Here is a 27,567-nt window from a genome sequence, read left to right as displayed (position 1 = left end):
ACTTCTCATTGGACACCTCTCAACCACGCCCCCTCCACAGTAGCATAAAAGCAGCACAGCAACAGCTCTCAGGTCATTCTGACCAGCACTTGGGGAGCGCACAAATAGTCCTTTTTAGGACTCACACATATCAAAAGAACCAAAGATCTGTTCAAGAAGAAAGACAACAGAGATCAACACCACTGCTGAACAATGAAGGACACAACAGCAGCTCTTTCCAGAGCCAATTGTGTCCATACACAAAACAGCTCTTCTCAGAGCTCACATGGATCTGCACCTTACACTAAACAGCTCTTCTCAGAGCTCACAGTACACCAAACAGCTCTTCTCAGAGCTCACAGAGATCTGTATAAGCTCTAGTAAGAGCAACCGGAGACACATTGAAGAATAAAATAAAAAAGTTCTTATTAGAGCTACCACAACACTCGAATGGACATTTAAAACAGACATATACACACAAACCCTGTTAAACCAACATTAATTCAAATGTAGAAGAGCAATACTTACATTCTGTCCCCATGTTTGGAACATCACCCTCCTGTTTGTTGGCCTGTCTCCACAGTGTATGTTGTAAGAGGTATATCCAACTACCCACTGTGATGCTGTTTGTCAAACACCCACATGAAGTCCTGCTCACAGTAAAGGAAAAAGGCCAACACCCACATATAGTGCTTAGTTATAGGAGTGTGTTTCCATGCAATTGGCTATAGGAATGATACCAAAGCTGTTCCATGTGCAATTAGCTAGTGGGGGACTGCAATTCCTGCACAGGCCATCAGCTGATCATGAGCATCACTTACAAAACTCAAGCTGCTGCATAAGCAAAGCAGGTTTACTTTTCCACATCCACCAGAGAGCGAGTGAGAGAGAGACAGACAGAGACAAAGTAAGAAAGGATGGGAGTAGGAGAGTAAGAGCCAAGCATGCTTGTGTATGATCCATGGGTGGAGACTGGTATCTGGGCATTATGACAGTTGCCTATATTGTGTACTAATCCATACTGTCACATGGTAATTGCACATGGCTGTACACATTTATGGCTGAGGATTGTAGACAAGAATCTCTACAATGTTTGGAAAATGTTGGCCTTGTAATGTTGATAATGGGACATGTAGATCCTCAATATAATTATGTGGCAAAACCCACACTGCAATGGACCCTGTCATTACACAGTCATCCCAACACCCACACTGGATACTGATAACACACACACTTACCAGTACTGAGTTTCAAACCTCTACTTATGTATTGCTATTACATTGTAATGCAGTTATTGCATGCACCATGGAGGTGTGTTGGAGAATTGTCCAAAGGTATCTTTAAAGGTGAGTGACATCAGCAACAGTGATAAAGGAGGGATAAGGGAGGTGCAGTATATCTGACTGTCCACAAAAGCAGGTGTCAAAGAAGACACAACCCCACTCTCTTAGGGAATCACACACATTATCACAGTTGGCAGGGTCAGGATTAGAACTCCTACCTAACTAGTTTGCTACACTACAGTATTATGGAGTTATCACACATGCCACAGAGCTTATCAGGCTGATATATAGCCAAATGGTTATTTCAAGGTGACTGACATCAGTGGGTGTGCTACAGTAGGGCAATGGGAGGTGTATTGAGTGTGAATGGCTTCTAAATCATTAACACAAACACACACACACACACACACACACACACACACACACACACACACACACACACACTTGCCAGTACTGACATGCATGGCTTCATTGCTTCATAGGTGTGTAATAGTTGACTGTGCCAGAAGGCTGTATAAGGCTAGGCAAAGGGAATACCTTTGCATCAGGCCACATGACAATGGTCTCCAGTGTGGCTCAGTGGTGCAGTCCCTGGATTGGCCCACACAGTTGGGTATCGTATTCACCATCCACTCATCTGGGTTACTATTGTGGGTGGACAGTGCTGTGCAATGCTTGCCATGTATGTGATCTATATTCCATAATATGGACAGTGTCTGGGTTATGCACATGTCCCACATGCATGTTCTGTGACATGTGGAAGTGTACTTGGGGTCTCTGGGGCATGTTGTGTAGATAGATTGTTATCATCTGATGTGGCATTCCTGACAACATATGATGAGACCTGGCTATGGAGCTGAGGTCGTGCCTGCACCTACATTGACAGCATGATACAGGTATTCAGTAGAGTTAGTGGTATCTGTCCATACAGGGCATGTGTATAAGGCATGGTATTCCCTTTGTGGGTTATATTTGCAGACTCTACAGTTGTTGCAGGCATCCACTGGGGAACATAGCAAAGGACCACTGTAAGCAATTATTTGCCTATGGTAAGGATGGAATAGGGTGCCATGTCCTTTTACTTGTTGGATAACACACACTCAGTCAGGAGATGTTACACATCACAGTACATTCTGATGTCAGTGGCAGTGTTGTGGCCAATAGGCATGTTGTTCACTGTAATCACACCATGGTTATTATATGTGGGCACTATGCAGGGAATTACCAATATAGTGGTTGTTGCCTAGCCAAGTGTGTTTGTGTATGAGACATGGGTGGAGAGTGTTCTCTGAGTAATACAAGAGTTGCCTATATTGTTCACTGATCCATAATTTCACATGTAGGGCTATGGATTGTCTACATCAGCCTCTCTGCTGTTTGACATCTGTTGTCCTTGTAAGGTGGACATTGTGACATCTAGTAGGTCCTCAATATAATAATTTAGAAAAACCCGCCCCAGAATGCATCCTGTCTTTACACAATCACAGCAACCTCCACACAGGATACTGACGACAAATGCACACACTTGCCACTACTGAGATTCAAACTCCTCCTTAGCTATGTATTGCTATTACAGTGTAGTGCATTTATCACATGCACCTCAGAGCTTATTGGATGGATGTTGTCCCAAGGTACTTCTAAGGTGAGGAATATCACCAGGCCTTGTAAATACAGACAATAGGTGGTGTCGTGGGTGAGAGATCTCAAAAATAATTTTACCCTAATCACACATTTACATTTGCCAGGGGTGAGGTTCAAACCTCTATCTAACAACCTTTACAGACCATTATGTTACACATTTACCTCATGCACTACTGACCTGACATGGTATAGGCTTTGCAACAGATACTTGTAAGGTGGATGATATCTGCAGGGCTGCTAAAGTCAAGCTCTAAGATGTGTACTGGCTGTAAATAGGGACAAAATATTTGAAGTACACACACAAACACTTGCCACAGATGAGGTTAAAACCCATAGATGTGTAGTTACTGCTAATACATTGTTCTGCATTTATGGCATGCACCATGGAGCTTATAGGGCTAACCCTTTTCCAAAGGTGTATTTCAAGGTAGATGACATCAACAGGCTTGCTAAAGTAGGGCAATGGGAGGTGTAGTGACTGTGAAAGGCCTCAAAAGCATTACTCTCTACACACACACACACACACACACACACACACACACACACACACACACACACACACACGAGCGCGCGTGCACGGAGTTTCACAGTTACCATGTCCGGGATTAAACTCCTGTCTAACTAGTACATCACACTATACCATCACACAGTTATTGCATGCGCCATGGAGCTTACAGAGATGAATGTTATCCAAGGAGGTATTTCAAGGTGACTGACATCAGCAGGCTTGCTAAAGTATGGCAATGGGAGGTGTAGTGACTGTGAATGGCCTCAAAAGCATTGATCCCTACATGCACAAACACACATAGAGTTTCACAGTTGCCATGTCTGGGATTAGAACACCTACCTAACTAGTATGTTACATTGTAGCACTACGCAGTTATCACACGCACCACGGAGCTTACAGGACTAGCCCTTATCCAAAGGTGTATTTCAAGGTGAATGACATCAGCAGCCATGCAAAAGTAGGGCAATGGGAGGTGTAATGTCTATGAATGGCCTCAAAATTATTGATCCCTACACACACACACACACACACACACACACACACACAAACACACACAGTTTTTATGTATGGGATCAGAACTCCTACCTAACTACTACATCACACTATAGCATTATGCAGTTATCGCACATGCCATGGAGTTTATAGGGTTAGCGCTTATCCAAATGTGTATTTCAAGGTGAAAGACATCAGCAGCCTTTCTAAAATAGGACAATGAGAGGTTCAGTGTCTATGAATGGCCTCAAAATCATTGATCCCTACACACACACACACACACACACACACACACACACACACACACACACACACACACGCACACACACTGTTTCACAGTTACCATACCTGGGATTAGAACTCCTACCTAACTAGTACATCACACTACAGCATTACACAGTTATTGCATGTACCACAGAGCTTACAAGGCTGAATCTTGTCCAAGGAGGTATTTCAAGGTGACTGACAACAGCAGGCTTGTAAAGTAGGGCAATGGGAGGTGTAGTGAGTGTGAATGGCCTCAAAAGCATTACTCCCTACACACACACACACACACACACACACACACACACACACACACTTTCACAGTTGCCATGTCTGCGATTAGAATGCCTACCTAACTAGTACATCACACTATAGCATTACGCAGTTATTGCACATGCCACAGAGCCTATATGGATGATCCTTTTCCAAAGGGGTATTCCAAGGTGACTGACATCAGCAGGCTAGCTAAACTAGGACAATGGGGAGTGCAGAGTGTGTGTGAATGGGCCATAAACCATTCCTCTGGAAACACACACACAACATTCAGTCACACACAACTTTATATTTTTTACAGGACTGTGTATATGACTGCTAGATGAATAATGACTTGTACTGGCATGTTACACATTTATCACAAGCACCACAGACACTATAATGCTGATGTCTACCAGAAGAAAATGTTTACAGTGATAGACACTGGCACATCATGTGATATTGGCCAATTGGATGTGTGGTGAGTGGGACAGACCTCATGATGGGAAGCTCTTTGTCACTGTCTGGCTCTCTCTTCCCCATATCTCTATTTGTGTATGTTTGACATATTATAATGTGTTGTCCTTGGATATATGTGTGTATTCCTATCTGATGTGTGTGCAAACCATGACTGGTGTGCAATGTGGTGTGTGTGCAAGAACATCTGCAACTGACAGATATGTATAGTCCACTGTTGTTGCCAGACATGGGCTTCATTTCTCTACATGTGGAAGCATGCCCATTATGACCGTCTGTATTGAATGTGTGAATCCATTCCAGGTAGGTTGTACTCCAGTGCAGGCATTTGTGTTCTACACCTACAGCTAGCAACCTGTTTCTGCAGGATATCTGTAGATAGCTTGACAATATGGAGTCACAATGGGTAAAGGATAGTGGGATACTGTAACTAATTGTGTCTGTGCTGCTTCTGCTACATGGTTTTGGTGTTAGCAGAGGTATTCAGACATATGTACTGTTTTATACTGTGATGTATTATGTCATCAACTACTGACAGATATACGTATTTGCTCGCATTAATTTCCTGGGGAATACAAGATGAATGAAGCTGTGTCCAGTATTGTGCTCTGCAGCCTACATATTCTTGCACAATCATGCCATTCTGGAGGGGGAGCTGCAGACACTTGCTGATGGGTCTGTGTAAATGGTCCAGCACCTTGTTACTGTGATGGCTGAGGATCCCATGCTTGTACATTTATCAACGTGACAGAATGGCCATATCCTGCTGTGGCCATACCTCTCAGCTGTACAGATTCACACAGGTCACCCAGAGGCAGGGCTCATATATCTGGTCATTTCCCCTTCACATTGTGGTTTATGAGCAGGTTTGTAGTCACCCATTCCTGGGTTTGCAGGCAGGGATAGTATGGGCACACATCAAAGTTTCAGACTTCACACACTCCATGGCGTCCATGCTTCTACCCCCCCCCCATTATTCTTTCCTCTTCCCAACATTATGCAAGGGATATCTGATAAGTATCCCTATAGTTATCACTTTATCCCAGCAGTATTTAGGGGTTGGTCCACAGTTCATGCAGCAGGACATGGTGGACATGCTACTGGGATTTGTCGACATGGCCTTGCATTTGTGTTCTGTGGACTGTGTTATGTCATTATTTGGGACTTCATGGGATAACATACATTGGCAGTATGGGTGAGACACAGACCTTTGACAGAGGACTGTAGGGCATTTGGTAGTGATGCAGGCCATCTGTAGCAGACCAGTGCATTATGTCACTCCTACAGTCCCAGGGTGCAAGCCATTGGATTCCCCTGGGGTGACAGGGTAGGTGTGCAAGGTGTTAATGGCAATAGTCTTTGTCCTTATTAATCCATTGGTGTGGATGCTGGCAGTGTGCTGCTTACAGCTAGGGACACACCTGCATTGGACACCTCTTCAGCATGCTGCATTCTGTGGGTATTCCCATACAGAAGTGGGGTCATATTGTACTCATTCCCAACACCAGGGATATGACCTGTGATGAACCTGTGACTAATGGTGGGGTGAGCTGAGTGCATGTGTGCTATAGAAGCGTCTTTTGTTATTTGTCTGGTACCTGCCTAGCTTTTGCTTTAGCACATCGTTGCTCCTTTTTCTGCCTTTGGTATAGTTTTCTGTTTTCGTGGTTTACAAGTTTGTGATGTCTGGAGTGAACGAAGCTCCTGAGCAAGGCAGTGGGCGGAACAGAAACGATAGTCAACCCTTATTTTCACAAAATGAGGATTTTCCATCTGTGATCGAAGGACAGCAGCAAGCAAGTTCTAATCCTTTTATGTCAAGGCTTACTCCTGCATCCAATTCTATGTCTCAAAATGATCTAATTGTTCTTATCAATCTTCTTTTGGCCAAAGTGGATAATTTGTCTCAAAAAGTGCAAGAGACAAGCGACCGGAACGTTAATGTACAAGCGCAAATGCCACCAGCGCCTAATACTTCACGTACGGTTCCTCAAACAGGAAGAGGAAACATGCCGTCGCCTGGGGCAAACAGAGGGAGAGCTGTTGAACCGAGCCAACAACCCAGAGCCAGCTACAATGTGAATGTTGGTCTTGAGTCTGACAACAATTCATTAGAAGGAATGTCAAATATGGCTCCTTTGCCAAGTCTATCTTCACTGCTGGCGAATAGGGATTTTTTTACAACTGGAAATAATATTGGCGCACATGCCCAGGAAGAGAGGGTGAGTTCGTTTCTTGATGAGTTAAATACTTTTGACTTGAAACTTTTTCGCTGCAGGAAACTGCAGCTGGAGATATCTTATCTTCGTGAATGTGTTAATAAACATATTGTCCCCAAGGGTTTGCGCCAATGGCTTTACCCAGCTGGGACAATAAGGAACTCAGACTTTCATAAAGAACTTCTCAGCATGTTCGATAAACAGGGGATTGAGTTTATGGATTGTTTAATTAAATTTTATCTTGTTGAAGTTGGAACATTGCATGATGATCTGATCAAACTTGAAACATTTTTACAACAGCATGTTGATTTTTGCAGATATAGGTATGATTATCAAAGAGTTCTTTCCAGTATTGAAGCTTCAATTAGTAAGATGGTAAATAACAAGAAACGAAAAATAGAGAGGGATATTACTGATTATCAAAATAATAGGGCCTATCCCCCACCCCCACTGGGACAAGTTGCTGCTTGGAGACAGCAGTCAACAGAGGAAGAAGTTAATTCCAACTTAAATATTAATGATGTTGGGGAAGAGGGTGAACCACAACCAGTTCGCAGAAGCGAACGAATTAGGAATAATGGGGCAAACAATAATTATCATGGGAAGAATGCAAATAATAATGCTCAGGATATAGATGAGAGTGTGAATGAAGCTGAAACCAATCAGGGTTTTCAGAGGGCTACTACTACAAGGAACACAACATCGAACAACAACTATCGAGGATGCAATCAGAGGAAGAAGAGGGGCAACCAGCGGAGGTGCTAGTCGCAGATCAAATTGACTGTCAATGCTTTATCTTCTTTACAGAAGCCAACAGTATTATATAATTGTAGCGGTGATTTCAAGATTTATAATTATACTGTTTTAACAATAGATGAAAGCATTGTCAATTTTTTTGATAAAGGGTTGTCCTTCGTCCCTGATAAAAAATGTAACCTTGTGAATACCATTGTTGATTTAAAGCTATATGTTCGTAAACTGAATCTCACATCCCTATTAGGGAATACTCCCTCTTTACTTAGTACGCATAGAGTTTCTAGCATTTTTAACCCCCCACTTAATAACATACTCAGTGTTTTTGAAAAAATATGTGAGTTGGATCTGAGGGCAATGGCCAATAAACAATATTTTCCTCTTGGTGAGAAAAAACGGACAAATTTGAATGTCAGCAACAATGAACTGGCATTCATTCAGTTGCTCAATGAATGCCAAGTCCGGGTCATGGCACCTGACAAAGGTGGGGGCCTGATATTTATGGACAATTTTGAATATGAAAATAAAATGTCGGAATATCTTAATACAGGTCCCTATGTACTTTCAAGTTTAAATGAGGTTAATATTGCTAACAAAAGAATTAAAGAAATGTTGGATGAATTGTTTCTAGAGGGAACAATAGATTCTGATTTACTTCAATATCTTACCATGACAGCTCCAAGAATTCCAACTCTTTTTGGCACTCCCAAAATTCATAAAAACCTAGCAGACCCTCCCTTTAGACCAATAGTTGATGGTAGAGGGTCTGTTACGTATGCTTGTGCCAAACTGGTTGATAGTATTCTCAAGCCATTACTAAAACAAGAAGGTCAAATATGTAGGGATTCTTGGGGCTTTCTTGAAAATGTTAGTAAAATTTCATATGATCCAACTCTAACTCTTCTGGTTGTAGACATCAAGGACCTGTACACTGTTATCCCACATGATGTAGGAGTACAGTGGAAAGTTGATTTTATGCTCCGAAAGGGCACTTCTAATGATCAGATGTACCTGGTGGAAACGTTGTTAGACATTATTCTTTCTGACAATTTTTTAATCTTTAAGAATAATTATTATCTTCAAACCACTGGGATTGCTATGGGCTCACCCTGCGGATGCACTTTCGCTAACAGCGTTTTAGCATATTGGGAACATGAATTCCTCTTTCAGAGTGAGTTATATCAGGAAAATGTCACTTGGTACACAAGGTACCAAGATGACATGTTATTTTTGTGGAGAGGCACTTTAGAATGTATTCCAACATTTATTGAGAGTCTATCTAAAATGACACAATTTCTGGAATTTACTTATTCCACTAACTTGGATGAAATTTCCTTCCTGGACGTCAAAATAAGTAAAGATTATAATTCCAAACAATTTAAGTCAACTATTTTTAGAAAAAGTACATTTTCTAACAACTATCTACATTTTACCAGTTCCCACCCCATACACCAAAAAAGAAGTGTAGTTAAGGGACAATTTGTCCGGGCAGCCAGAATGGTGTCTGATTTATCAGATTTTAGAATTGAATATTCAATCTATGTTTATAGCAAGGGGATATCCCCCCCTTTTTGTGGAAGACATAAGACAAGAAGTTTACATAAAAAAAGAGTCCGGACATTTTGAACCACTACTTGGAGATGGAAACATAGTTAGTAGGATTGACAACAATGACAGAATGTCTAATACCAGCTTTCTCTTTACTTATAGTATGGACGCTTAGATTATAAACAACATTATTTTTAAAAATTGGAGGATTATTTCGGAAGATCAGCAATAGTAGGTGATAAGCCCATAATCACGTATAGGCGTGGTCAAAATTTAAAACAACTGTTAGAACAGACAAAAATCAAAATAAATAAGAAGAGTTTAGGGATGAATAGGTGTGGTACCTGTCATTATTGTAAGTATATTTCAGTCGGTACTATTATTAATATGGCCGGGAGAAACTTTGACATCAATGGTTCTTTTAATTGTAATTCCAAAGGAGTGGTCTATGCGGCACTGTGTAAAAAGTGTCCTGCTTTTTACATAGGCAAGACCGACAGACCACTCAAAAAAAGAATGTATGAACATCTTTATGCCATTGAAAGGAGTGATCTGAATAATGCACTTGCAAAACATGTTTGCCAGAACTCAGATCATGGTTTTCACTTCTCTGTCTTACAACAGGTACAACCTCATGTGAGGGGGGGTCCTTGGCAGCTAAAATTGGAACAACAAGAAGTGTTCTGGCAGATTCGTACTGCTTCTTATACGTCCCCGGGTTTAAATGAGATATTGTCCATTAAATGTTTTTTGAAATTAATGGCGTTAAATAGATGAATTTAACATTATGAGTGTTTAGTGTTTTTAGTGTATATATTTGCACATAATATATGCATATACATATATACACTTTTCATGATACATACATAGTGTAATGGTTTACATATACATACATTATTTAGTATTGTATATATAAAATTCCTTTTTATTGGGGGGTTTTTATAATATATTAATATGTCATATATATATTTTGTTAAATATTAATTTTTTCTCTCATTTTTTCTTGCTTGCTTGCGTGCTGTCGATCAGTGGTTTGTATTTTTATACAATGTATTTTTATATAATTTATCTTTATACAATTTGTATTTTTCATACAACCTGTACTTTTCATACAACCTTTTTTACATAATGGGTTTTATACAACTAATTAATATTTTATCCACATCAAGGTTTTTAAATGAATGACAAGTTTCAAGCTCAATATATTTTAATTATTTAATTGCTTGGAAACAATTGTGATGTCATAATTAACTATAGTATTTAGTATGTTGAATGCTTTCTTATGGTTGTAATATTTTGTCTGAGGAAGGTGGGGAGAATCTCTCTACCGAAAGCGCTTACAAATAAAGGGTTATTTGTCTGGTACCTGCCTAGCTTTTGCTTTAGCACATCTACATGTTACTATATTTCTACATAGGATTGTGTGGGGTGGGGCACACCTGACAACTGTAAACATTTGCTATGGCTGTACTGGTATTTCAGGTAGTCTGTTTGCTTACATTTCATTCTGTATTCTGACCTGTCATGCAGACTAGAGGCATATCAGTGTAGTACAGATCTTTGGATTTATTGACCTGCATTTCAGTTTCAGACTTCTTACCCTTCAGAACTAGCATCCAACTGTCTGACCTGGTGTAGTTTGTCTGTGTAGGTCTGGAGGGGGGCTGTTTTCCATTGCCATCAATCAGTGGCTTTAGCACATCCATTCTTTATGGTCATCTACACTTGTCCTGCTGGCTGGTATTGGGTATGTGATGTGAGCCTCACTGACATGCATGTTTGTGTCCTATGGACATACATTTGGCCCACCACATGTCCTGCAGTGGGATTTCTCATCTTGTCTAGTACTGCCTACTTTGTTGACACCAGTATTTGTTATGGATTTCATGCTCCCCATATAGGTGTCTACTATCTGCTGCCATCCCATTCAGTCACCCGATTCCCTTGCATGCTCACATCCATACCATAGATACAAGTAGCGAACATACTACTCCATTCAGCAATTGATAGGGAGAGTGACTTACCTTCTGCTAGTGCCAATACTGAGGATGGTGCTGGAGGGCTGACTATGTTGGATGCACTTAGTACACTCCCTATACATGGTTAAGCATAGGTAGTGCCAAGTTTGTCATCCTGTTTACTGTATGTGTGAGTCAGAGAGAGGTGTCATTCCCTGGGTTCCTACCGTGTCAGTGTATGTGCTATGCATTGCCTCTTTGCCAAGGCCTGGGAATACCGGCCACACCTCCTTTTGCCTACAGGGACAGGTTCAGGTTGTTCCTCCTCCGAGTCAGTCTGTGCCTGTGCTGGCCTTGGCAATGGTGGGGGGCTGGGTGGCCCTGCCCCGTGTTGTTCCTGCTGCAGCTGTTTCCGCAGGATCATATTGTTTAGCATGGCACATGCAATGACAATTTGGGTACATGTAGCTGGAGAGTACTGCAAGACTCCACCGGATATGTCCAGGCACCAGAACCATAACTTGAGCATCCCAAACACATGCTCTATTATGATTCTGGTTTGTGCATGTGCCTCATTATGGAGTTCTTGTTCAGGTGTGTGTGCATTTCTGATGGGTGTCATCAGCTACAGCTCCAGTGCATAACCAGCATCCCTCACGAGGTGGCCATATCGGGTGTCCCCACTGGCAAATCTCTGGTACAGCTGTGTCATATGCCAGATATTGGAGTCGTGATAGCTTCCAGGGCTGCCAGCACTCACATTCATTATAATGCCCTGGGCATCACACACAACCTGGCAGTTGATGGAGGTGAAGCCCTTGTGGTTTATGCCGACCCGACCCCACTCGCCAGGTGGTGCTCTGATGTGTATGTGTGCGCAGTCTATAGCACCCACTACCTCAGGATATTCTGCTATTTGGTGGAAGACACATATTGCTGGTCAACGCCTCATGGGTGTTGTGGAAATATATGTGCTCACTGACATGTGCTGACATGGCATCCAGGAACTGGTGGAGTACCCTGGATGCTGATGCCTGTGAGATTCCCATGATATCCCCAGTTGGCCTTTGGATGGTATCTGTGGCTAGTATTCTTAAGCCTACACATACCTTGGTATCCAATGGGATGGGTTCCCCTCTGTTGGTTCTGTGTGTGAGGCATGGCTGGCACAGCTCAGCAATTTGCTGTAGGAGGTCCCTGTCCACCCTATAATGCTCCACTATCTCCAGCTCATGTAGGCCCTGGTAGGTTACCCTGGGTCTGTACACTCTTCTCCTTCTCCTCACTGAGGGTTGGTCATCAGCATTCTCATCCTCACCACCCTCAGCCTCTTCCACATATTGATTTATGAGAGCAAAAGCAGTCCCTATCATTTTGTTGCTTTCATTAGGAAAAATTTCCCCATTTGTGTACACCGGTGGTGTAGAGTTTGTGGGAAAAACCAGAGTGAAAGGTGTTTGCATAGTTTATAGTAGTGGGCTGGGCAGGGCTGCTACGTGTGTAGTTGGCTGATTATGATACATTTCACCTGCCAGCTATTGTAGTTCTCCTTGGCTACTTTCCTACTGCTGTTTTCCTTCCTGTTGTCTTCCTGTTTAAGCCCCAAGGTGTGCCATGCAAACCCAGTGCTCAGATGTGAATGGAGCTGCTATTTCCTGTTTTTTTTTTTTTTTTTTTTTTTAAAACCCGGTGTGAGGCACGCACACCTGTTTAGGCAACATAAATACTGCTAGGCAGCTTCAGACACACCCCCTTCCTTAGCTGTGCTTAGCTAAGGGTAAATACGGGCCACAGAGCTCCAGTAACTTACAGCATGCATGGCACACCCTCTTATGAAGTCATCTAGCTCTTAGGTTTACACCATGGCATTACTGCATCTACACAGTTGGGTGCAAGCTAGCACTGAGGAGACATCTGTGATTCAGTATCATTCCCCTCATTTGCATAGAATTGACTGCTAATGCATGGTTACAAAACCTTGTCCGTTAGCAACCACTATTCCATGGTCTTGTTGTGTTAAGCATGCCATTGACTATTATGGCAAAATTATAATTTTGGTTTAAAAGCTTATTTCCAGCTTTTTTTATTATTTTCAGGTCGATCCCTTTTGCACACCGCTGCCCTATGCTTAAATGGCCGAAATCGGCCAAAAAAAAAAAAGTAAATTTTTATAATTTTGAAACTGATTTTCATGCCTATGGCCATATATTTGACCTTTGACATGCCTAACCCTTCTAATACATACATTTTTACGAGCTGTCATGCCTCCATTTTGTAGTTTTCAGAAATGTAGTTAGCTAGTATAACTTCATGGTTATAGAACCTATGGAAAAGGACGGATGACTAAATGTGGTCATTGTACACAGTGTTCTAACATTTTTGAAACAGATATTTTATATATTCCACATTATGGCTTAATACATTTGAATCATAGGTTGTATTGTAATAGCACTTTTGTAATTTATGCAGCCTTATGACAATTCTGTGAAGGATTTTATATAGGCAAGACTAAAAAAGCTTTCAAAGTGCGTGTATACCAACACAACTATGACATTAAAAAGACCAATGTGAGATATACTTGTCCCTCAAAACCATTATGCTGATGTTGAAGAAGAGGTTTAGATCCCTAGACTGAGTATTTCTGATACCATTTGATTTGCTGGTGTGCAGAAAATCCATCAGTGTTGGATCAAAAGATGCCTTGTATGCCAGATACAGGTAATTTTTTAGCAGTATGTAGGAGACTGAGTATTGTGACAGTGCTTGGAGATGGTTCATGTAGGACAGGTTGTTTAGGCCTTGTATCCTTTTAGTGTGGTGTGTCTGTGGGTATTCCAGTTGTTGCATGTGTCTGGACAGATACATGCCAAATGAGTTATTATATTCAATGACTTGCCTAATGAGGTCTGAGTAAAGGGAGACAAAGACATCCCTAAATCTAGGCACAATGCCTTTGTTTATAAGCTATGCAATATCAAAGAACATTCTTACAGTAATGGACAGATGTTGGCCAAAAGTTAAGTCACTGTACACATAAGTCCTTAAATCTCAAACAATTGGGTCAACTGTTAGAGGCATAATGCCAATGTGGTAGTTCCCTGGGGTAGATGACATCCCAAAAGATACAATAATGTATTTTTTGGCATTTCATTTCAGTCCATGATTTTGGTACCAGTTATTTATTTTGGACAAACCTTCCTTCAGGATAGCTAAGTCACTTGGAGATTCAATGACTTCTCCTAGCTTGAATTCATTTGCAAACTTAGTCATCCAGAGCCCTTTGGTACTGGCTTTTACTTCATAAAAGTAGAAGCTAAACAGAAGAGGTCCCACCGCATAACCCTGGGGACACCACTGGTGACTGGTATCTTTGTGAGGTAACTTCCTCCTATTTTAATTTCCTGCATCCTATCTCTGAGCCAGTTGGCAATCCAGTGGGAGTCATAGGGGTTTATTCTCAGTTTGTTTAGCTTTTCTACTATTTTTGAGTGGAGAATTGCATCAAAAGTCTTGGCCACATTGAAGTGTGTGGTGTGTATCATTTTGCTTCCATCCATTGCTTTGGTTACCTTTTCAAAAAATCCATCTATTTGAGTAAGCAGCTAGCAGGTTAAAAATATAAAGGAATGAGAACGTTCACATGGAAGAATAAAGGAACACTCAGTTAATCATATGGGAATCTTTACAGAAACCCTATATATCTAATCTAGCTACATACATCTAACTGCCTCTAACTTAAACAGTACTGGATTATTTACTGTTATAAGTTCCTAGAAGATAACAGGCAGAAATTTCAAATAAGAAAATTATGGGGAAGTGGTCACCATAACATCTCCCAGACAAAGACAAGACAAAAACAAAAAAAAAAAAAACTGTCCCAAAATGTATTCTCATTTCAGGTCATCCTTCTGTTCTTTATAATAAAATCATTATTTCAGCTTTTGTAGCTGTTTTGCTTTCCCACAGCAAAAGTAACTAAACCAGTTCTGTCACCTGTAAAGGACAACAGCTTATTTACACAATTCAACAGACAATAGAGAGCACTAATACACAGGGTGTCAGCATGCATCTCTTAACTGTCTACATTTTAATGTCTGATTTCTTTCTATGGTTCTAGTCAGCTGTTTTTTTTTTTTTTTTTGAAATGGACTATTATTACATTTTATGACCTAATAGCACAGGAGCTAGAAGATATTGTATTTTCAAAAGATTAAATTCCTCCCTTTTACATTTACAAGAGACAAGGTCATACATTTACGAACATTTTGCTGATCTAAGGTGTTACTAGTAGGACATAAGAAAGAGAGAAGAAAAAATATGTAACATTTTTAAATCAGTTTTTCTTAGCCTGACATTAGCCTGGACACATTGACTTCTTAAAAGTTACTTTATTTTTGAATGTGTAGAGGTTTGTGTTTCTTGTTATTTTCTTTCATGATACATCAATGCTCTGCATCAGTTAAATTTAAATAAATAAGAAAGAAATAATGAACCATAGACATACTTTGTAATAAAAAGGTGTTCCATTTTTGTTTTATTATAACAAAGTATACAGCTTAAAGAAATAAGATCAGAGAGTGAGCATTTTACCTTAGTCTTAAGTTTTTTAAGGAAGAAAAGACGGAATAGGCAGGATATTAAGGAATAATAAGATGCATATTTAGAGTTCCATAAAGTTCACTGAGGCTGTCTGGATTGAGAGGAACCTAGATGATCTCCTTTCCTGTATAAGGAAGAAAGGAACACAAGACGTAAAGTCATCATGTGTGGAAATCAGTTAATTGTTCTAATAACAATGTCAAAATGTATTCAAAGCAATATTCAGGATAACTTGACAAAGGATGTCTAGAGTTAAATAATCATTATATAAGCAAATAAAAAGAGGTACAAATTAGAATGCAGCAAAATCACAACCAAATGAAAAAACAGTTTAAGGCAAAAATGTAAATTAACAATAAAACAGAAAAAAAAGAAATACGTAGGACAAACTTTGAAGGACATGATTTATACAATTCTGAGAAATGAGGGCAATCCGTTGTGAAGGCAAATGAGGAGCAGCATTGATAAAAGAAAAAAATATTTAAAAGACTGATACATAGATGGATATATGTAGAAAATATACTATAGGGTGTTTTCAGCAACTCAGTGATGAAAGTGAGTGCAGACAAAGGGAAATTGTATGAGTCTGACTAAGTTAAAAGATTTACACAATAAATAAAGAAAATAAAGTAGCCAGCCTAGATTGTAATAAAAATAAAATACACTTATTGCATAAAAAGGCATTGGTGCTATTATTTGTAGACCTCTTGAAAGTTTGTTAAAAACAAAGGGACAGATTCAGAATGGGCCAGCACCAACAGTAAGTCCAACATGGGGTGCTACGAATGGTGGTGGGTTTCTCTGATTCAGAGGCAGACCCACCACAGTGATCCTATGAACTCTGTAGATTACCAAGGTGGGCTATCTCCTCAGCAAGGAGGAGAGACTTATGCTAATCAGCCATGTGTTCTCCCTCAAAATGGCTATGATATGGTATTCATGCAGCCACGCACTTCACAGAGTCATTCAGCTGTATAAGTTAGCTTGGCCAGCAAAATTAATTAACTCAACAAAAATTCTCATTCAGCTGTTACATTCCATGGGTGATATTGTGATAGACGTATCTGGGAATTTAACAGATAGGTAGTGGTTGGGGGTGTGGGTGTGTAAATGCATGTGGCTGCATGTGTAAATGTTTACAGAGGGATCATTGGCTCAGGTGAATGTGTGTGTGTGTGTGTGTGTGTGTGTGTGTGTGTGTGTGTGTGTGTGTGTGTGTGTGTGTGTGTGTGTGTGTGCGTGTGTGTGTGTGTGTATGAATAAAAGTGCAAATGTGTATGCATCTGGGTGTGTGTGTGTGTGTGTGTGTGTGTGTGTGTGTACACAAGTATTTGTCCAGAGCTGTCATATTGCTAAGCTTCTTCAGACTAATGAGTAAATCTTGCAATACTGGGGAACTGCATGATGGCACAGTGATTAGTGTTGTTGCCTCACAGCAAGAGGTTCCCTAGTTTGATTCATGTCTGAGGTGCCTTCTGTGTGGAGTCTGCATGTCTGGCCTGTGTTTGTGTGGGTTTCCTCCAGGTGCTCTGGTTTACTCCCACATTCCAAAGATATGCAGTAGGTAGATTGGGCACTCTAAATTGACCATAGGTGCAAGTGTGTGGTGTAGAAGAACTACTGCAGCTGGACTAGCCACCCAGCGGTGTACACCTTGACTCTAAATGATTGTCAGTGTTGAAGTGGCACCTTCACCCCATGTGTAAAAATGGGAAAAGCGTTGTGGATGGATAGATAGATGGATGGATGGATGGATAGATGGATGGATGGATGGATGGATGGATGGATGGATGGATGGATGGATGGATGAGGAGCATTAGACACCAGGGAAATTTAAATACTGCTCTAAACTCACTTCAAAAGCTGACAGAACCACAGGTTTCACACCATGAAAGATGTATGGATGGGGAAAACACTAAACACCAGGAATATTCTTTAATTATCACCCTAAACTCACCTAAAAAGTTATAAGAGCAACAGTCCTGTGGCATGATAGGTGCATGGGGAGACACTAGACACCAGGGATTTGACTTTCTACACTAACTCACTTAAAAAGTTAGAGAAGAACAGAAAAATGCTTGAAAAAGGCATGTATCCCCAATACACAAAGCAGTGTGCTAACATTACAGAGCTTTAATCTGCTGCACTACCAGGCCCCTGCTTGTAAATGTTTCATCTCCCAAGGCCCTGCTTACACTTATTAAGGGTACCAGAACTTGTCAAAGATTTGGGATGCATGGTTAGGCTTAAAACGGTGCTTGTGGTCATTAGTCTAGAAAACACCTATGAATCTATTAGACATTAGGGATACTCTTAATATTACTTTTAAGTCACCTAAAAAGAGTAATCGAACCCTGTACCCTGGTACAAAAAAACAGCATGATAGCAGAGCTTCAGTCCTTTGCACTACCACTAGATATCAGGGATGTGCATTAAATATAAACTTAATTCACTTAAAAAGTACATTAAAACAGGTAAAAAATAATCCTGTACCCTGGTACAAAAAAACAGCATGATAGCAGAGCTTCAGTCCTTTGCACTACCACTAGATATCAGGGATGTGCATTAAATATAAACTTAATTCACTTAAAAAGTACATTAAAACAGGTAAAAAATAATCCTGTACCACTGGTACAGAAAGTAGTTTGTCAATAAGCCATTAACAGTCTTTACAATAAGAGAAAGAAATTGCTGTCTAAGAGTAAGAGGGAGTGAGCCCCAAACTCGAAACACTCCATCCTCGGCTTAAACAAGCAAATAAGACTCCTTGTGAAGTCCTCCAATGCTAACTATGAATCCAAATTAGCTTCCTCAACTAAGGACAACCATAAGGCTTTCTTTAGTTACATCTGTAACCTAAAAGGAAAGGCTCTGATTGTGCAGAACTGGTAGTTAATGATACCACATATACCGAGCCTGTGGACATTACTAACTTGTCAGCTGACAGATTCTGTGAAAACTTCACTCCCCCTTTCCTCACCATACTTACCCCAAGACATCCCTACCACCTGTCTTCTACCCTGTCTCTCTAAAGAGCAGGTCATGAATTCCCTCTCTAATGTGAAAAACACAGCATCCATGGGTCCTGATAACATCACAGGCTGTATCCTACATGGGCTCAAACAAGAATAAGCAATGCTATTGGGTAATCTTTTCAGTCATAGTCTAAGCACTGGCTTCATCCCAGCTGAATGGAAAAAGGCCACTGTTATTCTTTTGCACAAAGGTGGTGCTTCCACTAACCCTGGGAACTACAGACTGATTAGCCTGACTAGCCTTATCTGCAAGGCCATGGAAAGAATCATCATGGACCTTATCAACAAAGAAATTGGTAACCTCCAAACACTTGACCCTACTCAATTTGGATTTGTCAAAGGGAGATCATGCCTGTTAAATTGGTGGACTTCTTTGAGACAGTTGCCATGGCCCTTGATGAGGCGAAATCTGTGCATACAGCCTACCTCTATTTAGTTAAAGCTTTTGACACTATCCCCCACTCAGGCATAATTGACAAACTCACCCAACTACATAACAACTGTATATCATTAGATGGGTCACTAACTGGCTCACTGATAGAACCCATATAGTCAAAATAGGGGAATCCATCTCCAACAGCAGCCTTGTAACCAGTGGTGTTTCACAGGAATTAGTCCTGGGACCTCTACTATTTGGAATTTATTTATCTGAAGTGCAAGCTAAGACTAAAGGTCTGTGGCTGACAAAGTTTGCTGATGACTGCAAACTGGGAGCGTTCATAGAATCTCCAAATGATGTCAACATGATACAAGAGGGTTTTACACAAACAAATGACTTGTACCAAAGTAATGGTCTTAAACTCAATCATCCCTTTTGGTAATAGTAATATTCCTGCTAACTACCACATCAGTAACAACACCCTAAGTACGTACTCAGTAGTGCGAGACCTGGGCACATAGGTTGACAGCTACATTACCTCCGATCACCATGTCTCCACAGTGGTAAGAAGGGCATTCTATATTGCTCATCTCATAGGTAAGGACATTGCCTCTAGAAAAAAAGACATTATAACCTCTCTGTACTTTTCCCTCATCAGGCCAATAATTAAGTACAATGCCCCTTTTGGTAAGTACCTTTCCAAACACCTGCAGCAATTGGAGAGACCACAAAGGTTCCTCACAAGGAAAATTCAAGGTCTTCAGTATCTGTCTATGAGGATCATCTGGAATCACTGTCACTTTATTCTGTTTAATACAGACTACTCAGAGGTGATACCTGCCTTGCATATAAGGCAATCTTTGACCTTGCTTTATTGGAAATGTTGCATATCCGTAAGTCAAATGTTACATGGGTTACTCACTCAAATGGCCTTAACCTGGTATGTGACATTAATAGAACCTGCTGGATTGACATATTTGTCTCCTAGAGGTTACCACACCTTTGTAACAGACTCCCGGATCATGTCAAGCAGAGCACCTCATTGGCCCTCTTCAAATACAATCTGGATGATTGGATGGGTAACCATAAGTTCACCCCAGGGGTTCCACATATGTCCCTCTTGGACAGGGGTGATAGGTGCTAATCGTGGAAATAATGGTAAAACTTGCCTAGGCTTGTAAGGGCCTTAGGGTCATTAGTCTAGTAACATCCTGTGATCCTAAGAATAATCTAGGGATTTAGTTCTGTAAGCTAAATGAAGCGAACTTGCATGTTGGTGTCTTTTCTGAATTCTGAAAAGTATGAAACTTGCACTGTCTGGCATTATTGATAACAGTAATACTCCATGCATTATAAGGAATAGATCAGGGGTAGTTGTAAAGGATGGAGTGCATCTATTTGGAGGGTATAATACCTCTAAACATCCATGCTGAACATATCCAGACAATGCCAGGATGAACACTGGATGACACCAGGGATAATTATTAAATATTATTCTCACAGGCACAAAAAGTTAATAGAGTAATGGGTCTAGCATCATGATGCCATTTTGAAACAATAAAAATAATGAAACTGGCATTATTGACTATTATCATTTGTGATTTATGAGGGGAAGGGAAAAATAAGAGGATGCATCACAGATATTCTGTAAGCTAACAGACGCTTAAGAGTCATAGTGTTTTTGTGTGTGTGTGTGTGTGTGTGTGTGTGTGTGTGTGTGTGTGTGTGTGTGTGTGTGTGTGTGTGTGTGTGTGTGTGTGTGTGTGTGAATGGCAGGGGTATTTGTGCCATAGTGATGCATTGCACATTCACCCCTGTACCATAGTGAATTATGGGTCACCAGAGATTGTCACAAGAACGTGATGATTAGCGCTAGTAGTAACACCATGCAGTTCTGACTCATGCAAATTAGTCAATAATGACATTGTTGCTCATTGCAACTAATGTGCTGCTTAATTGCATTTTCTGTGCTAGCAGAAGCAACACCTTTTTGGCTGCAGCTCTTAGCACATGCCATGGGATTCATCCCCATGAAAGATTTTCTGAAAACCCTAGTCAGCTAGCATACTAATTGTTGTTTGAAACAAAAGGACATCACAGAGATCACAAGTCACACAGGCCAAATACTTTAGTTGAAAACTAATTAAAAATCTTTACTGAAATAAACTTTTCAGATTTAAAAAAGTCGGTTGACACAAGTCAGCATATAGAGTGTCCAATATGCTTAGATTTCAAAGCACATTATAATTGAGTCATGTTTGATTTTTTTATCATATCTTAGAAAAATGTCTTTCCAATAACGAAAACATAATTATAGTATTGATAGACCATAATGAGACAGCAGGTTCATAGGTAAGTATCCGTTTAGCTGTCCTTGTGGGCCATTTTAAGCCTAGCCAATTTTCTTTAAAGGTGAGAATCAAACCCTGTACTTGGTGTTTGTGAGGGAAATACCTTAACCATTATATCAATCCAAAACCTTCAAATTCATAAGGCTGCATTTGATAATGCAAATAGAAATAAGCTATGGAAGATGATAGAGGAAAAGGGTTTTCTTTACAATTAATTACTATACTTTCAGTTCTAAACACTTGATGTGGCTTCAGGTTAAGATATAAACAGGGGCACCTAATTCCAAAATGTCAAGCAAACAAACTGGAGAGTTGTTCACACCTCATGGCTCTTTTTTATTGGGGTCAATAAGGATTTTAGAGCATTATAGAAGTTTTGTTAGCCCCAACATAGGCTAAAAAGCCTTGACCATCCATTGGCGATGTTTATTAACAACAACACGTTTTTGATACACGGAAGAAATAAGTAGTATGTTTGGACTGGTTTACAATGGTCAACAATTTTCCAGTTAACATACATAAATTTAACTGACACTTTATAAAAAAAAAATATGACAGAACTTTAATGTCTACTTGAGAAGAAGGTCACTAGAAGATGCATCGTGTTTGTCATACCTAGGAAAGATGTTTCCAAATAAGAGCAAAAATTGAGAAAATCTGTAAAGCACTATTTAGTGTGGAGGTTGCTTTTGGAGGATGTCCATATTACCATTCTTAAATATAATCAAAGCAAAAATATTTCTAATAATGTCTTACAGAGCTACAATATCATATGAAGGGAAGCAATGGGGAATATTCAAGCCAATTTGTAGAATATTAATAAAAGCAATAGGATTTTCTCCTCATTTTTAAAACTGTCCTTAAGGAAAAAGGTTTAGAATAATAAATGAGGAAGCCACACTTGAAGGTGTGGTATTAGCTAGGCTGGTTACAAAGAAACAAAACCAGTACTATGGTCTGGAGTGAGACAAAACAGCAGTCTAAACAGAGCATAAGAACAAGAAACTTTTCAAAAGAAGAATGTGTAAGATTCAAGAAAGATACAAACTAACATATTTATAAACCTTTCCAAAACCATGTCTTAAAAGGGTAATAAGAAAGATGTGGTGAAACAAAGACCAAAGGTAAGTAAGAGTTACAAATTTTATGTAAGAGCATTATCTGCCACATGGGACAATGAAATGTACAATGAGAATGCATGGAATGACTGAAATAGACAAGGGTCTGCTGGTTGGCACTGCCCATGTCACCAGAAAATTGTAGAGGATATTGTACGCATTCTAAAAATTGGTCTCCTGTCTACTATATAATAATATAAAGAAATAAATGTTATCAAGGGCATTTGATCCAGATCATAACCTAGGAGTTCCAAAAGATCCTAAACATTTAGTTTGGGTTTCACAGATACTGTATGCCTACGAAGCAGTAATTTTTGAGGAAGACATGGAGAGAAGAACTGCTCAGTTAATCATGTATGTAATAAGCAGTGAACAGCACTGGCATACTGAGCAAAGAGAATAGTTCTCAATTAGTTATAATCACACCTCCGATAAACCTCAGAACTGCATAAGAAATGAATAACACAGCAGAAACAGGATAAACTGTACTGAGTTGCTTTATTGTAGAAACAGAGCTACAGTAGCACTCATGATGATGAGGTGGGCATCACTGGCAAAGTACAGAGGTTGTTGTATCTTTCGGCTTTTCCTGGTTAGGGGTCGCCACAGCAGAACTCCGGTCCGCTTATGATTGGCAGTAGATTTTTACGTACCGAGTTGCCAGCCCTGCCGCAAAACCTTCAACGAAGGTACGGCCATTCATGCATGTCTCCACACAGAAGACTCATTAGCTGAGAATCGAACAGGACAATGTCTTACTGTGAGGCGACAATGCTACCGCAGCACCACCACCGCAGTTGGGTGCAGCCAGGAAATACAGATTCATGTATATAATGTAGCATTGTCTAGTGGCATGTAGCACCCATGTGGCAAGAAAGACAGCACAGCAGTCAACAGATACATCAGTGCTGGTGGCACAGCAATGTGACAATCATTGTCATCATTTAAGTGGGGAAGAAATGGGGTAGATGGGACAGTAAGAGACAGGAAAACAGGCAACAAAGAGAAAACAGAAAGTTCACCATAAACTATGAAAGGTAGGGGGAGGCAAGGTAATTGTCTTGCTTTGAGAAAGATACCTTTTCTTAAGTGTTACAAAAAGGAGTAGATAGGGAAGGTAATAAAAGATGACAATGGCATGTAGGAGGAAGGACAAATAACAAAAACTTACAGACAAATACAGAACACAGATACCAACAGACAGGATTAATAGAGACACGAAAGGTGGTGAGGGCAGTGGACACACAATCATACATAAGCGGAGGACAAATGATGATGCGGAGGGTTGGACAATTAAAAAGAAATAAGGAGTGACACATATGGGAGGAAAAACATGGGGATGGAGATAAAATGGGGTTCTTGCATCACTGGATGTATTGCATGCATGTTGCCAATGTTATAGGTGAGTTGCTTACCTGGCTTTCCGATGGCTAGGCCTGTTAATTACATGACTCATTCAGTTGTACCACAACACACTCCATGTTGCTGAAACTGACATCCAGTGGCTGGTGCACCTCAGCAGCCACCAGCCTCAAAGAAATGATGCCAGAACACTGCTGGAGACCCACCAGTCCACTTCTGGGAAAACAGCCTTCTCACCCATCCTGAAAAGCAGGAACAGAGGACACCAGTAATCCTGTCCAGGTCATCATCAATTGGTGGATGATGAGAGGTAGACCTGGTGGTCACTGCTGACTCAACATCACGGGAAGCGGTTAGTGCAGGCTGAGGTGACAGCAACCTCACATCCTCCTCCACAACTGGACCTACAGAAGAATGACACAATGAGAAAAATGATCACACATTAATGCTGCGAACACAACTGCAGTTGTTCAGTGGACTGCCACAGATATCATGGACACCCTGCTGTAGCCCAGCTTTGTTCAGCTACCACTCTTCACTGATGAATATTAAGGTATGCACTCTTAAGTGTAGATGCTCAAAAGTTAAGACAGAAGAAGACAATGGTACTGAATAAAAAACAAAAATGCTTACAGTGCATTTCTGGCTCCCTTTTATTAACCTCTATTTCTAACTCATTAAGCTGTTTGTAGTTTCATCAATTCATTACATTTTATTGCACATACTTAAACTCTACACACCAGAACAGATGATGCCTGTGTCATCACACAGCATTTCAACCAGATTATGCCAGACTTTCTTGCTCTTCAGCGGGTTACCATAAGTTCCCATCAGGTGTTCCATGAATTTCCTCTGAAGGAAATTCAGAAAAAGTTGGAGCCCTGTCTTCCCTAGTCACTAGCCATTCAATAAGGTCCACACCAGGAGCAAAACAATAGCCCTGTCTTTATGGATGCATGTTTTTCAATCAATTGCCATACAATGTAAGGCTGTACATCAGTACAAGGACATGGCTGTTTTGCTGCACCCTGATACTACAGACATGCTCATGTCATATGCATGGGCATACAGGTGACCTGCTTCATGTTCACCACAATGTGCAGAGCTTTTGCTGCCAGGTATGGATAGTACAGTGTGCAATGACAATGATTCACTGACAGTGGCTTATCTGTCTTCATCAGCATAGCCATGCTAACTGACTCATGCTACTGCTACATAAGACTTTAGTGCCATTTCAATACTCACAACTGTACAATTTCAAAATAGAGGAATTTTAGTAAATTGTCTGTAGCTGAAGAGATTTGCAAAGTTAATGAAGGAGTCCTTCCTGGTAAAATACCTTGTAAACAAACCCTATGGCTAAAGGTGTTGCAAGTGAGGCAGATGTGGTATATATGTAACTGAAACCCTGTGAGCCTGGGGCTGGGAAGGTTCAAATGGTGAGCATAGGAAACTATGGATAGGACATGTTGTAAGGAGTGTGGGATTACATGGCCATTATGTTCAGGCATGGTTAGAGTGCATAAATGAGGGGAGGCTGTGCATACCATGAATTGCAGCTGATAAAAATGTACAAAATGGGATGTTTGTAGCTATAGCTCTATGCAACCATTAGCAGATCACAACCCCCCACTGACTGACATGTTCTGCACACAGGTGTACAGTCATAATTCATTCCCCTTCCCTGTTGACTGTGGTCTCATAGTCAGCCATCCCCAGTCATGGGCATCATCCAGGTCATGGGCAACAGTGCTATCAGGATCAGAACATGGAACAGTCCATCAGAATGCACACATGTGATCCCTTAATTCTATCCCTTTTCTTTCACAGACTGTACAGAGCCCTGACACCTCAAACCAACACAATGGATGCTGTTAATGTCACATTATGGTGGCCTGATCCCACCACTGGAGACTGTGTTCTCTCATTATTCATAGCATCCCAGAGTATACACCTATGGAGCTCATCTCCTATCACCCTACCCATATTATAGCACTGCAGTCACTTGTTGCTGCACTCCCCATCTAAGTAAGTAATCATGACCTACCTGCACCCTAGCCTGTGTCATTTGATGATGTCAGATGCACATTGTCACCACTCCATAAACTGCCATGCACTACCGGGGTGTAGTACCTCATGCATCATTTAATTCTGTGCTGTCTGTGTCATGGCCCACAGCTATGGACCAGATGCCACTGTTTTTTTTTTCCAAATGCCACTGCATATCAGTGTTGCATTTTATTGCACTCATCTCTGCCTTGGCTATGGTACTGCTGCTGCTGCTACATGTTTCTCTCATAACTCTCCACCCCCATCCCTCTGCCACTGCTGTGATTGGTAAGGAGGACCTTGCTACAATGTTTAACTTCTGTTCAAGTTGTGTAATTTCATGTTGTGTAGCATGGTAGATATAACAAACATCTTGTTGCATCTCTGGAATATAAGAGTCTCTTGATGGATAACAATATTGTTATTTTAGTAGTCTGAATACATGCTCCACTACATTTCACATTTCTAAATTAGCTTTTTTTATATACACCATTTCAAACATTGTCTTGGTGTTGCACAATTGGAACATCAACCAGCATAATTTGCAACCACACAACCACAACATTCAGTATCTCTGTCCCTCTCTCTCTCTCTCACACACACACACACACACACACACACACACACACACACACACACACACACACACACACACACACACAGCATACAGTGTATGTGGCCTACTCACTTCTTGCATGATACCTGTGTATGTAGATCTGTTTGTCTGAGTGTGCAGCCATTAGTCAGCTGATCCAGTGGGACATCCCTCTCAGAGGAACCACTAGTGTAAGTTGGACATGTGCCAAAAGTGTGAATCATGTGAACCAGTCAGGTGGCACATAGCAGATTATAAATATTTCCCCAGGGCATTACAGAGAAGCTAGCAATTTAAGCAGAGAAAGTACCTTCTGGTGAAGTATTGCAGGCCCCCCAGACCAGGTAGGAGCTTGACAGCAACATGCAAGCTATCTGCTATGCCTAAAAGGCCTGCACTGAATAGCTTCTCCCAACCTGCTATCTCAAAGAGCTAGATCTAGTTTTCCACATGTTGTAGCATTATACCTAGGAACTGGTTTACGATTCACTAGACTGACATCTGCAATATCCCTGACATGTAGGTTGCTGGAATGTGCCTGCAGTTAGGACATGTTAGTATCCACAGGAAGATGTGTATCTCACATCCCCCTTGATTCTGCTTTTAGACAACTTAGTGCAAATGGTTCCCTTACAATATCCATGTCCGCTCTGGAATGTCTACCACCAGTTGGCTGATCTGTGAGCTGGTGGCATGTCAGAGACA

Source organism: Protopterus annectens, chromosome 2.part0, assembly GCF_019279795.1.
Source record: "Protopterus annectens isolate FY-2018-M chromosome 2.part0, PAN1.0, whole genome shotgun sequence".
In the NCBI taxonomy this organism is placed as follows: domain Eukaryota; kingdom Metazoa; phylum Chordata; order Ceratodontiformes; family Protopteridae; genus Protopterus; species Protopterus annectens.
This window is presented reverse-complemented; position numbering follows the sequence as displayed.